Source organism: Anser anser, assembly GCF_964211835.1.
Source record: "Anser anser genome assembly, chromosome: 3".
NCBI lineage: Eukaryota > Metazoa > Chordata > Aves > Anseriformes > Anatidae > Anser > Anser anser.
The window spans coordinates 79,855,069-79,867,945 of record NC_139722.1 but is presented as its reverse complement, the minus strand read 5'-3'; the positions used below and the strand labels follow the sequence as shown (position 1 = coordinate 79,867,945).

The following is a 12,877-nucleotide window of genomic DNA, read 5'->3' as shown; positions in this document are numbered from 1 at the left end:
TGGCTATTTTTAGAACTGCATCTGACATGGATTCAGAGGGAAGGCCTTGCTCACAAGTCAACATATAAAAGAATAGCTCTGTCCCAGACCAGTCGTCTTAGAAGTTCTAAAGCAAAGATACTAGCTTGTATAGATACTATATTCTTGGACCTTGAAAGAAATACTCTGATTGTGTTATAACAGGAGCTACATGGAAAAAGGGGAGATGGGGCTGGAGCTTCAGGAGAGCTGGAATGCAAGACAAGTTAATACCCGATTGGGAATATGTGTTGTTTCCTTGAGACCATGCTTTTATTACATTTCACTTTCTAAATCTTAGTGTCTCTTGTTTTTCTGTGTCTTGCTACCCAGAGCTAAGAAAAGCAAGCACCTTGTGGACCTTGCTTGTGGCTTGTTTATTGTATATTTTCGGTTTACTCCACAGTGAGGCATACTGCTACTTCCTTAGCTTTTGTGTTTTCTATTTCTCAGTCTGTACTTCAAAAAGGAGCAGCATGTTTTCTTTCTGAAATGAAAGATTACAACAGATTTCATGTATGAAACACCTGCACAATGAGAAATGAAACAGACCTTTTCAGCTCTCACTGTTCCATGGCAATATTTCTGTTGCTTTTCCTTCCTGTAAACAAAAGAAGTCACTTAAAGAGTGGGAAATAAGCTGTTTACGGGACGTTTTCTGTATGAAAGGAAGGAAAAGTGCCTTTACAGAGATCAACCTATTGTGTTGGGAATATTGGAAGTTATATGGAGTTAAATTGAGTTTAGCTTTTAGAGGGGAAATAAGAAGCAAAATACATGTAATCGCCTCAGTCTTGATCCTGAGAACTGCTAGATACCCCCATTAGTTGCTGAAATCAAAGCAGGAGTTAGAACGTGGAGCATTTTGGTTTGGTTCTAATTCCTGAGTGTGACTTGTGGTCATTTTAAGAATTTAATCAGATATGGGCTACACTTCAAAATAAAAGCTAAGAGCTTATGGAACGTGGATTTTATTTAAAAAAAAAAAAAAAAAAAACTGTCTTTGTAATACTAAATGTATTTGTATTGTAATATATGTATTTGTATTTGTAATGCTAAAGAAATGCCCTGATTAGATTCAAATGTACGTCACCTGTACGTATTCTCAAAGTTCTGCTTGACCTGTGATACATACTAACTATAATTCTGGTGTGAATCAGGATGTCTTATTCTTGCTTATGTTATGAGATTAATTTCTGTGACTAATTATTTGGTTTTCATTCATCTTCTGTAGCACCACTGAACCTTTATCACTGTTAAGAATTGTGGTTTTGGGATACTTAAATGCTGCCCAAGTATTATAGAATAATCTACCTTTCTTGAAATCTCAGGTGTATATATAAGCTGGTAGGATAGACAACAGCTTTGCTTATAAAACAAAGCAGAGAAAATATATGTGAAATATTACTTGTCATAAACTATATCTATTTTACCTGTAGTTCTTCTACTGTAGTCATACTTGTTAATGGAAACTCATTGTAGCAATTTTTGTCGTTTCTTCTGCTCCAAATATTAAATGCAGTTAATACTTGAATGCCAAGAAAAGGCAATTGCCAACACAGAAGTGAAGAATCATAGAGTGGCTTGGGTTGGAAGGAACCTTAAATATCATCTAACTGCAACCCCTGTGACATAGGCAGGGGTGCCACCCACTCGATCAGGCTGCCCAAAGCCCCATCCAACCTGGCCTTGAACACCTCCAGGCATGGGGTATCCACAGCCTCTCTGGGCAGCCTTTTCCAGTGCTTCACCACCCTCTGAGTGAAGAATTTCCTCCCTATATCCAGTCTAAATCTATCCTCTTTTAATTTAAGACTGTCTTAAGCTAAACCCATTTGTCCTATCATTATCTACCCAAATAAAGAGTCCTTCTCCATCTTTTTTATAAAAGATGATGTGTTTGCTTTTTAAAATCTGCTTGCTTAATATACACAAAACTCCACTTTTGGTTTCAGAATGTGTGCTTAGATGCTGGGCAGCAGTGTCCCATGTTAGAAAAAAAATCTCTTCTCTGTTTGGTAGATTTGGTTCCTTGCACAGAAATCCTGGTATCAGGGTATTTCGGTCTAACTTGGCAAATAAGACTGGAATATGTGAATGGAAACTGAGAGTGGTCTGCCTTCTGGCATGTCTTGATGAATGGAGCACGTACCCTGCCTTTGTCCTTATAGAAGAAACAAAATGATTCTATCCTTGCTGCCTGTGCTTGTTTGTTGTGCTCCTCTAGACCAGAAGTTTTGTTTGTTTCTTTGTATTTTTTTAATTTTTCTTCATTGTGTGCGGAGGCTTGCCAAAAGAGCTAGGTATAGAGGAAAGCATAAGGTTTCCTCTCAAGTTTGGAATCTTGAAGAAAGAAAGGCCGGTAGTACCCTACAATACAGAGCAAGTGATTCAATTTGGCATCAGCTAGTCTGTGAGCTGTGTGGAATTACTTTTGCTGGACTACTTAAAACTTTGAACTTAGTTTTTCCATGTCAGTGGGATTTCGGATGTAATTACAATCTTGTCTTGAGTATTCTTTAATGAGAAAACCATTAGGTTTGTATTTATAAGAAATGGTTTCTTTATGCATCTTACAAATGTAATAATCCAGTTTTTTATTGTATGTATGGAAGTTTGAATCAAACTTTCCTGTTAGATTCACGAGGCTTTCAGAGTTTCACTGCTTCCTCCCCCTTAACATTCCTGTTTTTTCCCTTCAGATATCTCCATAATTAGACTCCAGAAATTAGACTCCAGAATTATCTCCAGATATCCAGATATCTCCAGATATAATTATCTCCAGAAATTAGACTTAATCTGTATAGATTGACTCTACAGTAAATGTGAAGCAAGTTGTTTTTATGGACATACTGAACTTGCTGTGGAGCTTCTCCCTGCAGTGACCATCAGTACAGTGTTGCAGAGCACTAGGAGGCCTACTTGGAGCTAGTTTTTTCTGATTTGGGTGCCGTCAATCCGGGCCGTTCTTTCTGGCCAGTCAGTTTCTTCTCCATAGTCAAAACTTTTTGTACAGAAAGAAAACTTGCTTGGAGAAAATTGGTTATCTGGTACTGATGATTTTATCTCTTTCTGTTTTTCCTGTGATAGTAAAGTACAAAGGGAAATACTAAAATATCAGACATAAATAATACCAAAGATTCAAAGAGAGGTTGTCTTCACATCAGGTTGAGAAGGAGGGAAGAATTTATGGTGATTTAATGTTCAGCATTATATGCTTTGTGTTCCATCCTCTTTATTCTGATAGATTTCTGTATTCTTCTGTTTTGCACCTAAGAGTTGTGGTTTTAAGAGCTTGAGATCAAGGCAAGTATATTTTTAACCGTTGAAGATGGTGTGCAGCGTATGGCAGGCAACAGTTTTGACTTTCTGACCCTTTGCCAAATAGGAGTCATGATAAGGATTGGCCTTCTAAATAATTACTTCTACTCGCAGTTCAGGTATCTTAAATGAACTCTTCTTTGCCTTGTCATTGGCCAAGCTGGTTTACTCAGTGACATTCCCTATAGAGACAAGGCCCTGGTTTGCAGTTCCAACACATTTAGAAAACAAACAAAAAAAAAGGGACCAACAGAGTAGCAAAACAGATGCATGTATTACTTCTTGGAGAAAAAAAGTAACCCTGGGTGGTACTCTGGGCTTAGTAAAATAGGTGTCCAGGTGTCTGTCTGACATTTGCCTTACACAGAGGAGTCTTATGAAGTCTAATGCCATAAAGATGTTTTTAAAATACATTTTAAAAAAATAGATGTAGTTTCTCCTGACTTCTGATTTGGAATTTGTTACTTCATGTGAATTTAAAGGAACTTATGTTAATTCAAGTTTTGAGTAATTTTTCAATTTTCTTCATGGATGTAGGGGAAGATGCTATGAAGAAAACTTGTGAAGAATGCTGGTGAAGCATTGATTTTTTTTTTTAATATTCTAAATTTTTCTCTTCAATTCTTATTTTTTTTCCTGATGCAGTGTTCTTTCTATGAACTATGGATTAAAAAATATTAATAGATGGACAAAGCCTAGCGTTTTCCCATTTGGCTATTTCATGAAAGAGTTATATAATTCTCTAAATTCCCCTTAACTTTAGATCAATGGATTCTACTTTCTATATCCATAAATAGGCAATTTGGAAATTCTTTGAGAAATATTTTTTGTTTGTCTGTTACTGGTTACTGTTAAGATCTAGATTTGCAGTTGACTCTAGACTGTTGAGACTTCATGTGCCTTTTCATTGTGTACACTAGTTTGCAAAATACTTACTAGAATTATTTTTATCCTGATGGTGGTGATTTAGTAGAGGAAATAGCATCTCTTCCTGCTGTGTGTTTTCCTTTCTTTCAATATGAATGTAACATTGTGTTTTCAAGTCAGATTTTACTATCTGAGATCCTGATAACAATAAACTCCCTTTGAAACTGTGTTAATACAGATAACATACAAAACCAGATAACCTTATTGGTACATGGTAGCTTTATGTGCCGTACCTCTGTATGTTGATCAGAAAGACCTAAAATACTTTGTGTACTTCAGAATGAGGTAAAATAATAATATATTGGTATGTATGAGGTAGTTTTCTGCAGTTTAGTCATCTGTTAATGTTTCAACAACTCTCCTTTTTCAGCCTGTAGAATGTGAAGTTTGAAGTGTTAGATGCTTTGCTGGCTGGAAGTCATTCCACAAATTCTAGCAAAATGTTTTCTAAACTTTGTGAAAAGAACCATCTTCCCTCAAAATAATTTATGAAATTTTATAATTTTTCTCAGACTTGTAACTGAAAATATTATGAAGCTACTTGCTTCATAAAATACAGTTCTAGGAATAGCTGTGGTCTCCTTATGCTGACCTTTGAAGCAGAGCCATAATAAAACAGTCTGATAGTTCAGTAGCTAGTTGTTCATTACACCTCCCCCCCGCAAAGTTTTTTTTTCCCAATTATTTCCAGGAACTTGCACAGATAACAGCTTTAAATTTTCTGTTTCAGCGCGTATGTGTTGCACTATGCTGAATTTTGTAGCCATTAGGTCTTGATATTGTATTTCCATGTATGTTACATATTCTTACTCTATACGAATGTTCACCTATGATTGTTGTTTCTACTTATGCCTTAATGTCCTAAGTGATCATGTTCACCTAAAAACGAAACAACCTTTTTAAGGTTTTTAAGTTTTTTTCATTTAACTTGCAGGTATCTCCATTTTACTGATACCAGAAAGAAAGAGTGACTCCAGTAGGCATCCTTTGGGAATCATTCTAACCAAAGGTAAGCAAAAGTTTTAAGCCATGACAGATGTATTTTTAGTATGTATCTAGTATTATTCCCACCTTTTAACTAAACAGTCAGCTGTGCTTCTGTCTGTCTTGATGCTTGACATCTCAAAAACTGAATTTGTTATGGTTTTCTTAACATGCTGCTAGATATCCTGAAGGGAATTGTTCATATAGCTCAGCATACAAGTGAAGTTCAGTCTTTTTTTTGAGATCTGTAACTTGGCAGATTGCCTATCATTGGTATTGAAACGTATGGTACGATCACTTTGAGTCAAAGGATTTTGCATTCCTTAATGCATTAAATAAGAAAAAAAAAAAAAACACCAATTTTGGTCATTTGAAAATTCTTAGCTTGGTATTCCTCTGGAAAAGAGATGATACGACCAGGAATACAATACTCTTCCAGCATATTATGCCAGTGTCTTTGTAAGGGACAACTAGGCTGTTTGTATAAAGTCCTGGGCCTACAGTTGCCAGGAATTGACACCTTCATATTTCCTGTAATAAGAATTAAGAGGTGCAGTTATCTTCCTATAGCTCCTAATTCTGCAAGCTCCATGATCTAGTCCAAATGGATTGCTTATAGATCTAGCATATGGCTCAGAGGGCTTAGAAATACATCATGTTGGCTCAATACAGTCAGACTGTCTTGTAATGAAAACATGCTCCCTGCAGCACAATGAAGAAATAAGTCATTTTTTGTAGAGTGAACACCTACTTGTTTGTGTACTATCCACAGTATACAAACATTTGGGGAAGTATTTGAATACAGACTTTAAAAACTTGGTTACATTGACGTCATCTAGTTTCACACCATGGGTCCTTCAAGAGTACTGTAACCTAGAGAGAAATCTGCCACGTAAATATTTTTTCAGTGAATATATCTAGAAATCTGACCACTCTGACATTTTAAATATGTACTGTAACTATTGAGGAATGGAATATCATGGTATTAGTAATGGTAAACAGTGGAAAGCACATTGTATATAATTGTGTAAGAGGTGAATAAGAGCTTTGGGATTGTGTTTAGTTCCTTGTGGTCCAGATAAAAAAGCATGCAGTCTTTTTACAGACTGTGAAGAAATTAACTTAAAACAAATGCGATGATATACACAGAAAATAGCAAAATGGTTTTCTTGTATTACAAGATGAGAATAGTAGTAGAGGGAGGGAGTAGCAGTTGTGAAAGCACAAAGAGAAAATTGCATATCTTTAGACTTTGGGAAGTAAGTAAATGTCCTGAGAAACCAGTCTATTTTAGCTTTTTCCTAATAATTGATATAACTGAAATGCTGTGTTTTGTGGGAGTAGGTTCATTTTATATAAGAAAAATTATATATGATTATGAATTGTATTAAGTAAGTTAATTCTGATACTGCATTCATTCTAGTCTCTTCATTTCTAGTCTTTTCAAGAACCATACTTCTACAGTAAAGACAGTGTTCTGCTACTGTTCTGTTCTACAGGAAGAGTAGAAGAGATCGTTACTGAAGCTGGTCAGAAACTTCTGTTTTCTGGCAAAAAGTTTACTTTGCACATTTTTTTCGAAAATATTCCTATTTTGGGGCAGAAAAATAAAAATGGAAGCAACTTTTTTCTTTTTTTTTTTAGATATCCCAAAATGTTTTATTGTTTGTAAGTTCAATGCTAAGCTATGTTTGCCTAGGAGACAAGCTAAGTTCCTAAGAGCTGATGTTTAAGCATCAAGTGCCCATGCTGATGGCCAGCTAGCCAAACAGGCAGGCTGCATCTGGCGTCAAGCCATTTTCTTTCTGACTTGAGCGCAAGGTATACTCATGCAGTTCCCATGACAGACGTGCTTCATAGTCTGGACATCCAACCAGGGAGGCCAGCCAACCATGGGAGGCAAAGCAGAGAAAGTACAAAATCTCTAACAGCTGCTTATGGAATGTCCATCCCTGTTGAAGACAGAGGACAGGACTGTCCTTCCAGAATATTTCAGGTGTTCCAAATGCAGGCTTGAGGATAATTTTTGCTTTATACTTTAAAATAGCATGTCAAGTGTTATAGTTTGCGCTTCTTTCCAGGATAATAGTTTTCTGTCTGTATCATATTGATAATTCTAGGAAAAAAAAACTTCTAGTCTCCACTTCCAAGTACATATGGTTTCCAGAAAAAAGGTCTTCTGAAAGAAGAATTGATTTTTTTTTGGCATAACTTATTATGCTTTCAGAGATTTGTATGAAGAAAAGTAATTCCTTTTGGATTCTATACAGGTTTGTCAATATAGTCAAAGAATCATAGTCTTAGGAGAACCTGAGTAATTGACTTTCCTTGCCAGTGGTTTGGCATGCTTTGATGCAAGAAGCAAAATTGAACTTCTTCTCCAGTTACTTGAGCCACCTTGCGATCTGTGCTTTACAGCAGTTACACTAGCTGGATGTTCGATAAGTACATGTTATGGTTTGTCTGCTTTAAGTGGCTTCCTTTGCAAACATTAACTTACTAGTTTCTTTCCCCTTCTCATCTAAGACTATTTTTTCAATAAATGGTATATTCTGTAATATGAAATAAGATCAGTACACTTGTGTTACTGTGCCTGATGAAGCTCTGCTGTATAAACAGCAGTATGAAGCATATTTCTGAAAATCTTGTAGCTTTTCACATAAGTAGTGTGTTTTGCTTCAGAAATTGTCAGAACAATATCGTAAGATTTTTGTCTTGCGAGTTGTCAAAAGGATCTGTTTTAATGCTATTTTAAAAATTGTCACAAAATTAAATATTTTAGAATATCTAAGATTTCAACTGTTTAAAAAGCAATCTAAATTATTTAGATTGCTTAGTGCTCTGGTAACTGCACAGGTCTGCATTATGTCTGTAGACATGGTGATAAAACAGAGGAACAGCTGATAAAATTAGAGACTGTACATTCATATTGAATATATGTGTCAGACTTAAGGGTATAAACTTATCCTTATTTGCCTAAGTTGACACGTGCTTCCCGGGTAACCTTTTGATTGGGAGCATGTGTCCAAATTAAGTAAATATAGAATCAGTAAACCTAAAAGCAACACTTCCTATTACGGTTTGTTGCTGGTGATTTATTTCCTTTTAATAATAAGTCCACACTTCTTTTCACCTTCAGCTACTGATAAACTGAACCATTATTCCTTTGGTATTTCTGGTAGTCACTGCATGGGGGCACATGTGCTTTGGACATCTTATCCCACTTTGAAGTTATGTGTTATTGTAATGTGTTTGTGACCTGGGAAGGAACATGCTTCTAAAGCCGTATGTATTTTTGTGAATTCTTGAAAAACTAAACTGTTGACAGTTGGTATATGGTGTTGATAGTTATGCTAAAGGAGTAAGTAGAACAACACAGCTTATGCATAAACATTCCATATTTTCAGAAGCTAATGCAAAAGAAGAACGTATATAGCAGTAAATTTGATCCAATAATATGGGTAGAGTATTGTGTGATACAACTTTTTTGTGGAAAGCATTGGGTGCATTTATTGTGAAGAATTTTTTTTAAGAATCTCAGCTGTATTGGACAGGTTTCTATGTATTGTGTTCCACAAAATCTGTGGTTCTGGTAAGGTTAATGAGGTTGAGTGCAAAGTCGTGAAATGTAACTATACTGCTTCCAGACTCACGGTGGATCTGTCTGTTCAGCTTACTGAAGCTTGGAAAGTAGTAGGACTCTCAGATTTTCAAATGCTGTATTGTTAATACTATTACTGTGTCCGGTTCTGGGCCTCCTAGTACAAGAGAGATGTACATCTTGGAAAGAGCCTGATACAGGACCACCAAAATGATCAAGGAATTGGAGTACCTCTCCTATGAGGAGATGCTGAGAGATTGGGGCTGTTCAGCCTGGAGAAGTAGAGGCTGAGGGGAGATCTCATCAATGTGGACAAGCACCTGAAGGAAGGGTGCAAAGAGGATGGAGCCATGCTATTACAGTTGTCTTGCCCAGTGCCAGGACAAGAGATGATGAGCACAAGAGGTTCTGCCTGAATGTTAAGAAGCACTTCCTTACTTTGCAAGTAACTGAGCAGTGGCACAGGTTGCCCAGAGAGGCTGTCAAGTTTCCATCCTGGTTATGTTCAGTAGCTGCCTGGACATGGTCCAGGGTAACATGCTGAAAGTGTTGCTGCTTGAGCAGGGGAGTTGGACCTGAAAGCCTCCTGAAGTCCCTTTCATCCTCAACTCTTATGTGATACTCTGTGATACCCTTCTGTGATTCCATGATAAGTAATAAAGAGATAAGTGGTCAGCTAGTGTTTCTGACTATTAAGGCAATCAATATGAGTGAAATTCACCAAAAACAAGTCAGGCTGGATTAACATGCAAGTTAATAATAAACTCTCCTGTTTTAACTTGTGTTTTGTGCTGGCTGTTTTGGAGAGGACATGGGAAGTAAAGAGGGAGTATTGTCAGGTTGGGTTTAAGGAAAGAAGTTCTAGAATCAAGAGCTGGAGAGTGTTAAGTCTTAGAAGGGAAAGGAAAAAGGATACTATTTTACAACTGCAGTATGTATTTTCTATGAGCAAGAGACTGCATAATGAATAGATCTAAGAAGAAACAACAAACACTAGTAATCAATACAAAGAATTGAAAGAAAGTTCTTGGAAAAGAGAGGAGAGGAAGAGAAAAAGGATGTGTACCATCTTGTTCTCTTACTTTATATTTTCTAATTTATTTCAGTGAAATGAATTGCATATTCTTTCATATGAAGTGAAAGATTACAATAAATTATCATAATTGAAGTCCTTTGTTTCTGGCTCATGCAGAAAAAGATATCTAATTCTTCATTATTTTATTAATGCAAATAGAACCATAGAATGACTTGGGTTGGAAAGGACCTTAAAGATCACCCAGTTCCAACCCCCTTGCCATGGGCAGAGATGCCACTTGCTCTATCAGGTTACCCAGGGCCTCATCCAACCTGGCCTTGAAGAGGCCAAAAAGAGGCTGAGATACTCAATACATTCTTCACCTCAGTCTTCATTGATAAGACTGGCCTTTGGGAGTCCTAGACCCCTGAGACCAGTGGGAAAGCCTGGAGCAATCAAGACTCCTCTCTGAAAGAGGAGGATTAAGTTAAGGAATGCTTACACTGAGCATGAAGAAGTTCATGGGGCTTGATGGGATGTACCCACAAATGCTGAGGTTAATGGCTTATGTCAGTGTGAGGGCACTCTGGATTTTCTTCAAAAGATTATGACAATTTGGAGAGGTTCCTGAGGACTGGCAGAAGGCAAACATCACTCCTATCTTTAAAAAGGATCTGGGGAAGTACAGGCTGGTCAGCCTTGCCTTAGTTTCTGTGATGATGACAGAGCAAGTAATCCTGGAAGCCTTTTCCAGATACATGAATGGGAGTAGTGAATATGGATTTTAAAAGGTAAAATCATGCTTAACTCACCTGATAGCCTTCTGCGATGAGCTGGTTGGCTTTGTGGATGAAGGAAGAGCAGTGGATATTGTCTATCTTGACTTTTTTTTATCAAGACTTTTCATGTTGTCTCCCATAACGTCTTCTTAGATAAGCTGTATGGGCTAGATAATTGTCCATGAGGAAGACTGAAAACTGGCTGAATTGCCAGGCTCAAAGAGTTAAGATCAGCAGCATCAAGTCCAGCCAAAGGCCAGTCACTACTGGTGTATGCCACAGATTGATAGTGGGTTCAGTATTGTTTAACATCTTAATTAGTGATCTGGATGATGGGACAAAGTGCATGCTCAGCAAGTTTGGTGATTAAAAAAAACTCCGAGGAGTTTCTGATACCCCAGTTGTCTGTGCTGCCATGCAGAGGGGCCTCAACAAGCTGCAGAAATGGGTGGAGAAGAACCTTCTTATTTCAACAAAGGGAAATGCAGAGTCCTGCACCTAGACAGAAATAACCCTATACACCAATACGTGCTGGTGGCCAAACATCTGGAGCGCAGCTTTACAGAGAAAGACCTGGAGTTTCTAGTGGACACCAAGTTGAAAGTGAGCCAGCAATTTGCCCTTGCTGCAAAGCTGATGGTACGGGGAGCTGCATTAGGATAAGTGTTGCCAGCAGGTGGAAGAAGGTGATCTCAGAACAGGAAAGACCATACCTGGAGTATGATTTTTAGGGAAAGGGGCGAAGCTGTATGTTTTTCAGGCAGGGAAAGGTAAAACATATTGAAACATCCCATGAATTAAAAAGATTAAGTCAAGGTTACTTGCAACTCCTTTCTTGGTAAAGTTTCAGAGATAATGCTTACGTCATTTTTTCCTTGGTCTTAGGTAGCAGGGTAATAAACATTAATAAATAAAAAAAAAACTTTTGGGCTCAGGTCAGTGTTTTTTTAGGGGGAAAAATTTAATGAGATTTTGGAAGCATTTTTCAGGGTTAAAACAGTTTGTCTGAAAGAACTATTGATAGTTTGGATCTTGTGAAACTGACTATGCTGTAATGTTTTTACCCTGTCTATGGGATGACTAAATATTTATTTTCAGAAAGTTTTAGTCTTAAATTTTCATTTTAAAATATCAATAATATGATACAGATGGCCTCTTGTTATACTTGGTCTTCTCTTAGGTAGCCTGTCGTACCCACTCCATATCTGAAAAATGCAGGCAACTTAAAATAATCTCATAAGCAGGCTGACCTGGTCTGCTTATTAACCCAGCACACTCCGAGCCGTGTCTATTGGTAAAGATTGGGGTAGTTGGGTCAGGGAGGGTAGAGGGGGAGGTGAGGCAGCATCTGGTTTCAAAAATAGAAATCTTACAAGTACTCTGTCCTTTATAGTCCTCTAAAAAGTCATTGATCTGCTAGGAACGTTACCTTCTAATTCTTACCTGTTAGACTTGCAGTTTTTAGTTTGTCTTGCCCTCTCGCTCATGTCATTTAAGCCTACTAACTGGATTTGCTGCCTCATCAATTCCTCCTTATGAATGGTCTGTGTACTCTGTCATGCATGTTGGCCAGGGTGAGCGGAGACAGGAGTAATAACAAAAATTCCCCCGATCCTATACTTTGTCTGATGTCAGCTTGTATACGTTTTTTTGTTTGAACTCACTACAAATGGGGGAAGTGTTATGAATGGCAAGAAATCATAGATAAAAGAAGGAAAGAAGGAGGGGGGGGAAGGAAATATTTCTTGAGTTTTCTTGAGATTTCTTTGTTGGTTTTCAGACCAATTAAATTAACTACTGTGGACAGCTTCAGGAAGGGCACGGCTACATGCCAGCAAACGCTGAGGATCAAAGTCCTCAGTAACAACAAAGTTTTCTCAAAAATATAAACTAAATTTTTATACGCTTTTTGAAGTGGTTATTTCTGAGAGGGACAGGAACATGTTTCCATTTCATGCACTTTTTGTTAAGCACATGTACTAATATACTGTCTCCTTAGAAGAAAGGAAGAGCTGAGCTGTTTCTGTCTGTGACAGTCTCCCTTTTTGTTGTTTGTCTCTTGGAGATGGTGGAAAAGTGATCTTCCTTCTTGTTAATAATGAAAACAGCTAATTATGTCTGTGTGACTGACGGATTACATAGACTGTCTGTTTGTACTTTTGCTTTTCTTTATTTTCCAGTTGGCTCCAAAGCACCATTCACAGATATTTACTTAATTTTTCCTGAGTAAGT

The 12,877-nt window shown here is 37.3% G+C and overlaps 1 protein-coding gene across 5 annotated transcripts in view; it reads left to right on the top strand.

Moving 5' to 3' along the window:
* The window catches only part of SIPA1L2 (signal induced proliferation associated 1 like 2), a 138,703-nt gene that overhangs the window by 23,555 nt on the left and 102,271 nt on the right, over positions 1–12,877 (top strand). For all 5 annotated transcript variants that reach the window (XM_083829588.1, XM_083829591.1, XM_083829589.1 and 2 more), the window contains exon 2: positions 5,201–5,275. The gene's annotated coding sequence lies outside the window, so the exon portion shown is untranslated. The remainder of the gene's footprint in view (positions 1–5,200; positions 5,276–12,877) is intronic.